This window comes from Loxodonta africana, chromosome 12 (genome assembly GCF_030014295.1).
Source record: "Loxodonta africana isolate mLoxAfr1 chromosome 12, mLoxAfr1.hap2, whole genome shotgun sequence".
Taxonomy (NCBI): domain Eukaryota; kingdom Metazoa; phylum Chordata; class Mammalia; order Proboscidea; family Elephantidae; genus Loxodonta; species Loxodonta africana.
The window spans coordinates 46,175,167-46,188,790 of NC_087353.1; positions in this window are offsets into that span (position 1 = coordinate 46,175,167).

A 13,624-nucleotide genomic window follows, 5' to 3' on the forward strand; every position below is an offset into this window, starting at 1 on the left:
CTTGGGCTTCAGTTAAAGGACAGGGTCCAGAATGGAAGAGATGGAGTCCATCTGTGTCCCTCACTGGTTGGATCATCTCTGAGGTATTGGGCTCAATTTTGACTAAGAAAACGCCTTGTGGCTGGTAGACACCCTCAACTCACTGTCACTGCCAGCTCTTCCCAGTGTATCCACTGATCACCCCAGCTCAAGCCTGGTCCCTCCGTCTCCAGAGCTAATCCAGGGTGAGGCAGAGTGATGGACATTTGCAGTCTATGCTTCCCCAGGATCCCCCTTATTGCCCTCTGGGAAATCACCTTTCCACAATTCTCTGCCTAACATCCTTGTACTCTCAAAGGCCTCTCATTGTGCAGGTCAGCAAACACTTGTGGATGGGTTCCTGGGGGTGATATCTTGGAGGTGCCTGAGAAGGCTACCCTAAGCTTGGGATGACCTGCATGGATCACTTCTGCTGCTCAGGATCCTGGAAGTGAGAATATCATTGCCAACTAGCTGAGCTCAATCCTGGGGTGCTGAAATATTTCTTCACTGGGGGAACAAAAGAGAGAGCCCACTGTGCTAAATCAGAAGGCAACTATCTTCTTAAAGCAGGTGTGAAATGGGACCCCATGTTTAATAATGGTAAATCTATCAAAACCAAATGGACATAGCTCACATCCTGTGGGCAATAAACGTCCACAGGTGAAATTTTATGAGGTTTTAAGGGGAACTTCATGAGCTTTGAGGGAGCCTTCGTATGAACTCAAACCAACAATGGAAAAACAATATAATGCGAACTGTAGAAAGCAATATCTGAAAACTCTGTCACCATCACCAAACCAAAGAAAATGTTCAGGGGAAGAAGAAAGAAATGCTGGGCTTTTCTAAGTCTCTCATGACTTCTGGTCAGGTAAATTGTCTTACCAGCAAAAGTTTTAGCTCCTTGAGATTACCAAAAACCCAGGCAAATCTATTTCGACTCATAGCAATCCTATAGGACAAAATAGGACTGCCTCATAGGGTTTCCTAGGCTGTAATCTTCACGAAAGCAGACTGCCACATCTTTCTTCTACAGAGACACTGGTGGGTTCGAATCACTGACCTTTTGATTAGCAGCTGAGTGCTTAACTACTGTACCACCAGGGCTTCTCTCTTTGAGATTAAAGGTTATTAAAGTCGTTCTATTTCCCAAATAGCACCTAAAACAATGTAAGTGCTCATGTGCACATACACAAACACACAAAATATTTCTAAGAGATGGAGAATCACATTCATGAGCACTTAACACAGGCCAGTCACCGTTCTGGGGCTTGTCATATCACAGGTGGGAAACCTGAACTCCGAGTGTTAGGAAGCTTTCCCAAGGTCATATAACTAACAAGTAGCTAAACTCTGATTTGAACCCATGTCTGTAAGTCCCTAGAGCTTGTGTTCTTTCAACCACATCCATGGTTCCCAGACTTTTGGATTTCATCAACCAATACAGTTTCAAAAAATACTCAGGAGAGCCCTCATTGGGTTGCCAACATTGTATTGAGAAAATGTTTTCTAAAAGGAAGAAAAGTTACAGTAACTACGACCCCTCAAAAATACGACATGATCTCAGAATAAAGAAAGACTGAATAAATTGAGCTTTAGGAAATACTCCATTTCTTGACATGAGTGTGTGTGTGTGTGGGTGTGTGGTGGTGGTGGTGGTAGTGGTTGTGTGTGATCAAGTCAATTCTGACTCATAGTGACCCTATAGGACAGAGTAGAAGTGCCCTATAGGGCTTCCTTGGCTGTCATCTTTATGGAAGCAGATCAACAGTTCTTTTCTCCCATGGAGCTGCTGGTGGTTTCGAACCACTGACCTTTCGGTTAGCAGCCAAGTGCTTAACCATTGTGCAACCAGGTCAACATCTGCATGTGTATGTGTGTGTGTGTATGTGTGGAGACCTGTGAAAAATAGTGTCACTTTCAGGCACCAGACTGGCTCTTAGAACTGTTACTCTTCCTCTTCATCCCTTGCAGCACCTCACACAATGTGCTACACAAAGTAGGTGCTTAAAACTTGCTATCAAATGACTAATCATTATTTGCTGTTTCTTGTATGAGCCTCTGAAAAGACTTCAATAATACAGGTTCTTACCTGGGTCACAGATTTAGACATCTTGCTTCACCCCATTTAACCTTGTATCAATGGCTTAGTAAAAACAGGGCTTTGCCACCACCTTCTCCCCATACCTCCTCTAGAACAGCAAGATTTCTATGGAACAGAAGAGAGCTGGCAAAAGAAGAGAGGCACAGATTCACTTCTTTTCACTGAAGAGGGTCTACCACTGCCCCTGTGGCCAAGAGCCTCACTGTCAGAAGTTCCTTAAGGAAGGGGGTCAGGAAGTGCTGTGCAACCCTAACAGGTGGATGGACACCCTGGCCCAGGGTGAGGTAGTTCAGAAGTCCTATTCTCCTGCCCCACCTTTTCCACTAGAGGACCTTGGGAAGTTTCCTTCCCTTCTCTGGACCTCAGTTTTTTCATGAGCAAAATGAGGGATGTTGAGCCATAACATGCCAAAGGGTGTTTCCAATCCTGGCAATCTATACCGCTCTTCCATCTGGTTGATTGCAGCTCCTTCCACATCATGGCTCCTCTTTTTTTTTGAAGAAAGCTGGAATGGGGGGAGGGATTCAATGACCAGCTGGCTCTTGAGGAAGATTCTATAATATGACCATGTAGCTGTTTAGTGATTCTACATGAATATAGGATCATTTCAGGGTAGAATGTCAAAGTTTACCAGACACTATCTTGGACTAAGTCTCCTTTTTCCATGAGACAAAATCATTGTTCTCAAAAGTGTTACTAAGTGTTCTTATCGGCCAGATGCTGGAAGACCCTGGTTGGAAAGCAGAGGTCCATGCTGGGGATCATCTACCTGACTTGGGTTTCTCCTTGGTTGGGGTGACAATGGAGAACCTGACAAGAAGCCAGGATTTTTTTTTTTTTTTTTTTATAGACCCTGTAATAAATGACCTGTCAAGTCACCAAGGAGTTGCTCTCACATCCACTCGGCCTTTCATTTCTTTACAGTAGTGAAACCAGCTACCCAAGAAGCCTACCTCACTGAGGGAAAGGTTAAGTTATAGGATCCAAGTTAAAAAGAAAATTAAAAGACATTCTTGCTCTTTAATTTAGAATAGTTACTCTCTGGCACCCATCAGAACAGGACTATTTGGACGTCATCTGAGGATAGAAGAAGAGAGAACTAGCAGACCAGGCTGCCTGCTGGATCGGCTTTAGTTGCTTTCTCACATACAGATCAAAAGCCTCCTCAGCAGTTGACCTTCAGCAAGGTGGTGACATCCTTAGCAAGGAAGTGACTTCTACAAATAGGATTTAGCAGAAGAGCACTACAGATAAATGCAGGGCTTTAACGCTGGAGATTTCTGGAAGCCTCTATAAATATCCTGTAGATGAGCTTTGGCCTCACTCAGGAGACTTTAGGATGGTCCTCTGGGATCTACTAATGATCTTAACCTGTAGTAGATAAAGCTCCCCTAGACTCTTGGAGATTGTGTGGAAACCCTTCCCAATAGATGGAACTGTGTGGGAGTTTTCAGGTCTGCATGATCTCCTTTCCCTTGAAGATAACTTTCTATATTATCTCTGGTGATCAGTACCAGAGCTGGAGTGAAAATAGAAAATGAAAATCTTGGAGAAGAGACAAGACCAGGAAGGCAGGGGTACATAGAGTCATGTGTCCAGACAAGAAACATAGAGGACAAAATGAATATAAATTGATTCAGGAAAGGCCTTCATGGGGAGGCCAGGAAATGTGTTTGGAGAGCAGGAAAAAGCACAGAGATTCTCAGGAGAGCTGACTTGGAGAGGGGTGATCAAAATTAGGAACATACCTCTGAAGAAATGTTTGCTAGTAGGAGACCAGGAAAGAACACTCTTAGAGTGCTCAGGGAATCTTCTGAAGCCAAGTTGAACCTGACCTTTTCTGAAGGCACCATGAAACCAGAGAAAATGCCCTCCCCTCCTCCCCCCCACTTTCTTAGTGGCTTGGGAAATCAGGAGGCAAAAAGCTGGGCCCAAGAGCAACTAGGAAACCCTGGTGGCATAGTGTAGTGATTAAGTGCTACGGCTGCTACCCAAGAGGTCAGCAGTTTGAATCTGCCAGGCACTCCTTGGAAATTCTATGGGGCAGTTCTACTCTGTCCTGTAGGGTCGCCAGGAGTCGGAATCGACTGGACGGCAGTGGGTTTGGGTTTAAGAGCAGCTAGAAAATTAGAAGAGGGAGCAGTCTGATGGAGGGAGACTTGATAAGGAAGTGTTGGGTAGAATTTAAGGTATGAGTCGGAATCGACTCGACAGCACTGGGTTTGGTTTTTTTTTTTTTAATAACCATCGTGTTTGGTACAGTAGAGGGTTAGCAAAAATGAGGGAAAGCCTCAATGAGATAGATTGACATAATAGTCACAATGGGCTCAAACATAGCAACGATCATGAAGATGTTGCAGGACTGGGCAGACGTTTTGTTGTGTTACACTTAAGGCTGCCACAAGCCAGAGTCAACCTAATTGCAACTAAAAACAACATAACCATCAAGATGGAATCCAGGCTCCTAAGAAAGAGCACTTTTGACTCTCACAAAGGGTTATGGAGAAATACGTGAACAATCGAAAGGGCACAAAGGGATTTTCTGTTTAGGAACCATCTGGACCATCTCACCACCAATCTAATGAGCCATAGAGGCCATTCTCTTCCTCCTGTCACTGATTCCTCCCCAATCTGTGAACACAAAAGTGTGTCAGCATCACAGAGTTAGCCATCAGTCCTGCCTCCTCGTTTCACCAATAAAGATACCTAAGGTCCCCTCAGAGCTAGTGGTAGAGCTCCAACTGGAGCCAATGTCTCCTCATTCCCAAGCCTGAGTTTAACACACTGCCTCATCAACCTCTGGTATCCACAGGGGTATGAGTTACCTATGTCTCCACTTTTGGCATCTGAGTATCTCCCACGGCGTCTACATGTCCTTCTGCCCTAGAGGTTTTCCCATCTCAGTCTCTTGGCTATGTGAACCTTGTCTTCTCCAGCTGTGGCAAATCTGTGTCTCCTGGGCCCATGAGTGTGCCTCATCCTCTGCCAGTTATTGTGGACTTGTCTGCTGCCATCTCTTGTCACTAGCTGCGGAGCCTCTCTTAGCCTTCTCAGGAGTGTATAGGCTTGGTCGCAGGCCCCCATGTTTCTCATCTCCCTTCTCAGTGGGACACGAGCTTGTGTGATGGGAAGGGAAAAGGAGAATGCAGCCAGGAGTTAAAACCTGTTCCAGTGTCTGTCCCTGCACATTTCCAGGCATACAGATGGACATGATAATCACATGTGGCTCTATGGGTAACAAATATCTGAGTTCTGTCTATATCCTGCTCTAATTGAACAGTGAAATTCTCTTGGAACCAGGAGATGTGGATTTCTTCAACTTCTAATTATTTATGGGTTTGCTGCTTAAGCCAAAAGCTCCTGTTATTTGTTTGCGTATAGGTGAAAAGTTAAGAGGATCTGTTCAAGATGACGTCAAAAAAGATCATTTAAACAGGTTCCATAAAACCAAGAGCTGTGCAAATCCAAGCAGAAAAATAGAAATGAGGCTTAGAGACTAGAAGGGAGGCTTAACAGGATGAGCTGATTTCTGTCTGAGGAAATGAGCCGTCAAATCCATTGCTCCAGGGAACCACGGGCTTCCAAGTGGCCTGTAAGTTGGAAGGGACTCGGGGCCAGAGGATGATCTATAAGAAATGATCTTTCTCAAGGCATAGGGGGACAGGCTTTTCTCAAACATCTAGATGCCAGAGGCCCCATCTTTGTTCTTTGAAAAGTGAATGACTCTACTTCCCCATCAAGACCCTCCCCCCACCAAAAAAAGAAACCATTGCCACAGAGTCAATTCTAATTCATAGTGACCCTAAAGGACAGAGTAGAACTGCCCATAGGGTTTCCAAGGCTGTAATCTTTACAGAAGCAGGTTGCCACATTTTTCTCCTGTGGAAGTGCTGGTAGGTTCTAACTGCCAACCTTTTGGTTAGCAGCCGAGTGCTTAACCACTGCACCACCAGGGCTCCTTCCAGACCCTCAAGGCTCTATTTATTTCTGTTCAAACTGAAAAGCATTTATCAAATACCTACTCTGAGCCAAGGAGCCCTGGTGGTGCAGTGGTTAAGCACTCGGCCGCGAACTACAAAGTCAGAGGTTTGAACCCACCAGCCACTCCGCAGAATAAAGACGTGGCAATCTGCTTCCATAATACAACCTTGAAAACCCTCTGGGGCAAGTTCTACTCTGTTCTGTAAGGTCGCTATGAGTCACAATCGACTCAACAATAATAGGTATTCTGAGCCAGGCACCATGGATAGGGCTTGCTGTTTTTGTGTACGAGTCAGAATGGACTCATTGGCAGCAGGTTTCAGGTCACGTTGTTGTACCATCAAGTCCACTCCAACTCATACAGATCCTGTTAGAGGGATGCAAAGATAAGCTGAACATGGTCCTTGGCCTCACAGAATTTAGAACAAGATCAAGAGACATTTAATTGTCTTTAATTTGGGTAGTTTCCTAAAATGCTTCCCCTGCATTGCTGAGGTCTGCTCCCCAATAAATCCAATCCTGGTGTTATCAGGACACTCTTGCATGGAAACAGGTGACCATTATCTGTCTGAGTCCCTTTCATTTTCTTTTCTAGGAATTTAGTGATCTCCCTGAGCCAGGTGCTAAGCAGAGGCTGGCTCCTGACCTTCGGGAGACTTCCCTGACCTGCATATCTGCTCAGCTCAACCTGTACTGGTAGAGAGAGGATGGGGACTGCATCTGTCCAGCCTATGCCTCAGCACAGTCCTTAGTATCTCCTGGGAAGGCACAGGATGCTTCTCTCCATTTCTCTTTGTCTATAGCTTTCCTTTTTTTTTTTTATAGCTTTCCTTAATGTCATTGAATGGGGGTGTTAAATGGACCCCCAGGGAGGCTTTAAAAATAGAAAGCCGGTCCTGGCCCAGCCCCCCACTGGATGGTGAGAGAGCACAGGAGGAAACAAAACTGCTTGTGTTAACAAAATGTCATTTCCCAACATGATTCAGGCCCCGATGCTGAGGCAGGAGAAGGAGAGCAAATGCCTTCCCATTCATCACCTCGGACACAGTTATTTTTAGAGCACACACCAGCTCAGCACTGGGCTCCAAGAGCCCTGCCATGGAAGGAAAAGAGGATGGGCTGATAGAGTCAGTCAAGAGGGAAAATGGTGCAGGCCTGTGTGTCTGTGCCTCTGCCTGTGCCTGTGCCTGTGTCTGTCTGTATGGGTGTGTCTGTGTGTGTGTCTGTGTTTGTTTGTTTCTGTCTGTGCCTGTGTCTGTGTGTCTGTGTGTCTGTGCCTGTGTCTGTCTGTGTTGTGTGTCTGTGTGTCTGTGTGTCCGTGTCTGTGTCTGTGTGTCTGTGCCTGTGTCTGTGTTGTGTGTCTGTGTGTCCGTGTCTGTGTCTGTGTGTCTGCGTGTCTGTGTCTGTGTGCCTGTGCCTGTGTCTGTGCCCGTGCCTGTGTCTGTGTCTGTGTGTTTGTGTCTGTGTCTGTGTCTGTGCCTGTGCCTGTGCATGTGTCTGTGTCTGTGTGTCTGTGTCTGTGTCTGTGCCTGTGCCTGTGTCTATGTCTGTGCCTGTGTCCCTGTGTCCCTGTGTCTGTGTGTCTGTGTCCCTGTGTCTGTGTGTCTGTGTGTCTGTGCCTGTGTCTGTGTCTGTGTTGTGTGTCTGTGTGTCTGTGTGTCCGTGTCTGTGCCTGTGTGTCTGTGTGTCTGTGTCTGTATGTCTGTGCCTGTGTCTGTGTCTCTGTGTCTCTGTCTGTGTGTCTCTGCCTGTGCCTGTGCCTGTGTGTCTGTGTCTGTCTGTGCCTGTATCTGTCTGTGTTGTGTGTCTGTGTGTCCGTGTCTGTGTCTGTGTGTCTGTGCCTGTGTCTGTGTCTGTGTTGTGTGTCTGTGTGTCTGTGTCTGTGTCTGTGTGCCTGTGCCTGTGTCTGTGCCTGTGTGTCTGTGTCTGTGTGTCTGTGCCTGTATCTGTCTGTGTTGTGTGTCTGTGTGTCCGTGTCTGTGTCTGTGTGTCTGTGCCTGTGTCTGTGTCTGTGTTGTGTGTCTGTGTGTCTGTGTGTCTGTGTCTGTGTCTGTGTGCCTGTGCCTGTGTCTGTGCCTGTGTCTGTGTGTTTGTGTCTGTGTCTGTGTCTGTGTTGTGTGTCTGTGTGTCTGTGTGTCCGTGTCTGTGTCTGTGTGTCTGCATGTCTGTGTCTGTGTGCCTGTGCCTGTGTCTGTGTCTGTGCCTGTGCCTGTGCCTGTGCATGTGTCTGTGTCTGTGCTTGTGTCCCTGTGTCTGTGTCCCTGTGTCTGTGTCCCTGTGTCTGTGTGTCTGTGTCTGTGTGTCTGTGTGTCTGTGCCTGTGTCTGTGTCTGTGTTGTGTGTCTGTGTGTCTGTGTGTCCATGTCTGTGTCTGTGTGCATGTGTCTGTGCCTGTGTGTCTGTGTGTCTGTGTGTCTGTGCCTGTGCCTATGTCTGTGCCTGTGCCTGTGTCTGTGTCTCTGTGTCTCTATCTGTGTGTCTCTGCCTGTGCCTGTGCCTGTGTGTCTGTGTCTGTGTGTCTGTGTGTCTGTGCCTATGCCTGTGTCTGTGTGTCTGTGTCTGTGCCTGTGCCTGTGTCTGTATCTGTGTGTCTGTGTCTGTGTGTCTGTGTGTCTTTGCGTCTGTGCCTGTGCCTGTGTCTGTGTGTCTGCATGTCTGTGTGTCTGCGTGTCTGTGCCTGTGCCTGTGCCTGGTCTGTGCCTGTGTCTGTGCCTGTGTCTGTGTGTCTGTGCCTGTGCCTGTGCCTGTGTCTGTGTCTATGCCTGTGCCTCTGTCTGTGTGTCTGCGTGTCTGTGTGTCTGCGTGTCTGTGCCTGTGCCTGTGCCTGGTCTGTGCCTGTGCCTGTGCCTGTGCCTGTGTCTGCGTGTCTGTGCCTGTGCCTGTGCCTGGTCTGTGCCTGTGCCTGTGCCTGTGTCTGTGTGTCTGTGCCTGTGCCTGTGCCTGTGTCTGTGTCTATGCCTGTGCCTGTGCCTCTGTCTGTGTGTCTGCATGTCTGTGCCTGTGCCTGTGCCTGGTCTGTGCCTGTGCCTGTGCCTGTGCCTGTGCCTGTGTCTGTGTGTCTGTGCCTGTGCCTGTGTCTGCATGTCTGTGCCTGTGCCTGTGCCTGGTCTGTGCCTGTGCCTGTGCCTGTGCCTGTGTCTGCATGTCTGTGCCTGTGCCTGTGCCTGGTCTGTGCCTGTGCCTGTGCCTGTGCCTGTGTCTGTGTGTCTGTGCCTGTGCCTGTGTCTGTGTCTATGCCCGTGCCTGTGCCTGTGTCTGTGTGTCTGCGTGTCTGTGTGTCTGCGTGTCTGTGCCTATGCCTGTGCCTGGTCTGTGTCTATGCCTGTGCCTGTGCCTGTGCCTGTGTCTGTGTCTGTGTGTCTGTGCCTGTGCCTGTGCCTGTGTCTGTGTCTATGCCTGTGCCTGTGCCTATGTCTGTGTGTCTGCGTGTCTGTGTGTCTGCGTGTCTGTGCCTGTGCCTGTGCCTGGTCTGTGTCTATGCCTGTGCCTGTGCCTGTGTCTGTGTCTGTGTCTGCGTGCCTGTGCCTGTGCCTGTGCCTGGTCTGTGTCTATGCCTGTGCCTGTGCCTATGTCTGTGTCTGTGTGTCTGTGCCTGTGCCTGTGTGTCTGTGTGTCTGCGTCTGTGTGTCTGCATCTGTGTGTCTGTGTCTGTGTGTCGGTGTCTTTGTGTCTGTGCCTGTGTCTTTGTCTGTGTGTCTGTGTCTGTGCCTTGTGCCTGCGCCTGTGCCTGTGCCTGTGCCTGTGCCTGTGTCCGTGTCTGCATGTACAGGAAAAAGAGGAGGAGTGGGCAGGCAGCCTTCTTCTCAAACTGTAGGCCCTAGACCTGGCCCCTTCTGTGAGCATGAAGAAGCACACTGAGCACTAAGGTAATCATCTGGGGAATTGTTAGGAGGGAAGAAAGGCAAAACCTCTTTGTGTGGATCCGAAGTGTGCCCTCAGCTTAGAAAACACTCTCCCAACCTACGGTGGTCTGACCTCTGCCCACACTTTCACACAGGCGCTCCCCAGGGTGGCCGGCGGAGCAGCCCTTGTCCTGGTCTTGGTAGGACAGCGACCAGCTGTAGGTGCCCTTGGCTTTGCTATCACAGCCTGGAAAGCCAGCAGGAAGCCTGGGCTGATATGAGGAACAACAGGGAGTCTGAACCCTCTGAACCGGCATCTGGGAAATGGATTCTGCCCAAATCAGTGTCTACATACACATTTTTCTAAAAGATAAGATCTTACCTGGGCATAGAAAGAGACCCCCTTTTTGTAATCGAGAAGAATTTCTGGCCCTCCCTCCTCCCTCTACCAGCTGAATGGCAAGGGAAGCCTGAGGCTGAACTCAGCCCTGAGGCAAGACTGGGTTCAGAGTCTGGTCGCAGGCAGTCCGTTCGTCCAGTCCTGTTCTTCCTGACTTGTCCTCCAATCTCTTGTCCTCCTGACTTCTACCTCTGTGATTTCTTAGCCCACTAAAGGTGCATAAATTACCCATCCTGACTGCAACAGAAAGCAGCAGCAGCCTAGAGTGAGGCTAAACTCTATTTTCTTTCCAAAGGCTTTCGAGCTGTGCTTCAAGGTCCACAGAAACAAAGTTTATATATGTGGATAGGTCTTTAAGAGCCTCACAGCTGATTCACTTTCTATTAATAGCTCAACCGTCCCTGTGGCTCTGGCCAGTTTTGAACCTTCTTACGGGCAAAGAAGGTTTAGATGACTTCCTACTCAGTCACTGGATGGACTCGCATAAGCCAAGGTTATTAGACAAAGTATCTCATGGCAACAAGTCACTGCCACTGCCTCCTCCCAGGAAAGCTCACGTGGAGGCTGGATGGAGCCACCAACACATTTGTAAGCTCTGCTGCCCTCTGTTAACGCACAAGAGATCGAAGGTTTATGTGATTTGCCCACAACCTGGTTTGGTAAGGGGCAAAGTGGGGGAGGGGAAGAGGAATTAAGGAGAATAGGTCTGGTTCATTTATTTTTACCTGTATTTTTTCTTCTGCAGAGTTATCACAAACAAGTACTGTTGAGTCAGCAATTTAGCAGGAAAAATGCGTTTGACTGTGCACAAAGAAGATCAGGATCCCTGTGCAAACAGGACAACAGGTGAGGAGGAAACAGCATTACCTGGGGAAACAAGTGCCCCAAACCCAGCTCTGCCACCAGTTTATACCAGCTGTGACCTCAAATCAACCATCTACCCTGTTGGATCAAAAAGGAATGGCTTGGACCAAATCATCCTGAAGAGTATCACAAAACAAATAGAACAAAAAGGGATGGTGCTTCCAAAAAAGTGTTCCCTGGAAAAGTTAGTTCTCATGCTTCTGGTGGAAGATAGTAGAAAAATAATAACTAGCAGTTATTGATCAAATGCCAGGTGCTGTATACATCTTACCACCAACTCTTAATAATAATAAAAACCAAACCCATTGTCATAGAACAGTAAGTATTATTTTTCTATTGCATAGATGAAAAAACTGAGGACCAAAGATATTAAACCACTTCCTCAAGGTCACAAAGTGGTAAAAGGAGGAGTTAAGCCTCCGTCCTTCTAATGCCAAAGCCCACGTGCTTTCTGTCACACATATTTCCTTCCCATGGATCAAGGAGAAAAATGCCTGTTTGGTTGGTTGATTGGTTTTCATATATTGAATACCCCTTTAAAAGTCTGTCCTTTCTCTGTATGTCAATTTTCCTTTTCATGAAATTATTATAAAAAGCTGCAATTCTTCCCTTGAGCTGTGCTCGGAGAAGTAAGGAATAACATTGATAAAGCATCTGGCTCCATATGCCACCAAATCAGAGTCTCTTACAAGGATGGCCAGATGATGTCATCTGAAAGCTTCTGCGTGTCTGCCAGGGCTTGGAATGAAGTGCAGTAGGGTGAGTCAGATGCCAGCCTACTTCTTTTCCAAGGGTCTGAAGTCAACCAATTTCCTGATTTTCTTTCCTTGAACCCCTGTTTGATCATGCTTGAATGTTCCTGAGGGGGTCAGACTGTCCAGGTCCATTGTGGGGTTTGTGATGCTAGAGGCAGAGGCCACAGTAATGTCCCATCCTCTCTTCTAAACCTTTTCTCCCTTTCTCTTTGTCTTACCCTAGTTCCTTCAAAAGCCATTACTTGCCTCCCTGTTATGTTCTTATGAAGCCTTCTTTTTTCTTCTTTCCAGTCACTCCCCTCTCATCTCTTTGTCCTTTTCCCTTTGATCTCAGACCTTCCCATTCTTTCCTCTCCTTGATGATTGGGTGGCTAACAGCAACTGAGGAGACACACGGCAGCATACACACAGCAGGTTGAAACCACCTTCCTTGTGGATTGCGGTGATCTTCACAATACTGCAGCTCCAGGTATACACTCGTGAGGGCTGACAAGGAGACATTCCACTTGACCCTCAGCTTGCTCTGGAGCTTAAAGAACTGCAGAATTAAGAAACTAATTGCAGTTCTGGGCATAGCCTTTAACGGGAGAGTTCTACAAGAAGAGACTGTAGTAGGTAACTGCTGAGTTCACATTTTTCTTTTTCCTCCTCACTGGTACCTGAGTTAGTGGTGCCCTCGTGGCACAGTGGTTAAAGCATTCAGCTGCTAACCAAAAGTTTGGTGGTTCGAACCCATCAGCCACTCTGTGGGAGAAAGGTGTGGTAGTCTACTTCTAGAAAGATTACAGCCTTGGAAACCTTATGGGACAGTTCTACTCTGTCCTATAGGGTTGCTATGAGTCGGAATCGACTCAATGGCATTGGGTTTGGTTTTCTTGTTTGATACTTGAGTTAACCATGGAATTCTTCAGTCATAGGGGCCACAAAGAAGCTCCAGAGGCACAAGACAGTGGTAGCATTTCCAGGGTAATCCAAGTACTCTTCTCTTCCTTCCATTTATAACAAGGTCTACATTAGGGAACCCTGTAAATATGCTCCCCAAACTTACAAGCCTAAAAATTTTCTCTGGGCCCAAGAAATTCCAGGTTGTAAAACAAATGAAATTGGCATCCTTTACTGTATGTTCAGGATAAATAACTTCTTGTTCTTGATAGGTGGGTGTTATGGATTGAATTGTGTACCCAAGAAGATGTGGCAAAATCTTAACTCTTGGTATTTGTGAATGTGACCTTGTTTGTAGGATCTTTGAAAATATCAGTTAATACATGGTTATACTTAAGTAGGGTGGGTCCAAATCTAATCTGTGCAGAGTCATTATAAAAGAGAAGAGATACATAGACATACAGAAAGAGGACAGCCATGTGAAGATGCAGCTACAAGCCAATGAATGTCTGGAGTTACCAGAAACTGGGAGGACAAGAAAGCATCTTCTCCTTGAGACTTTGGAGGGAGCATGGGCAGGCCCATATGTTAATTTGGACTTCTATCCTCCAGAACTGTGAAACAATAAATTTCTATTTTTGTAAACCACCCAATTGGCAGTACTCTGTCCTGGCAGTCCTAGAAACAAACACAGTGTGTGTGGATGGCATTTGAAAATGTTGTAGGGAAAGGCGGGGTCTAGATGAACTGACACTGAGGATAAATAGCTGTCTTATTCC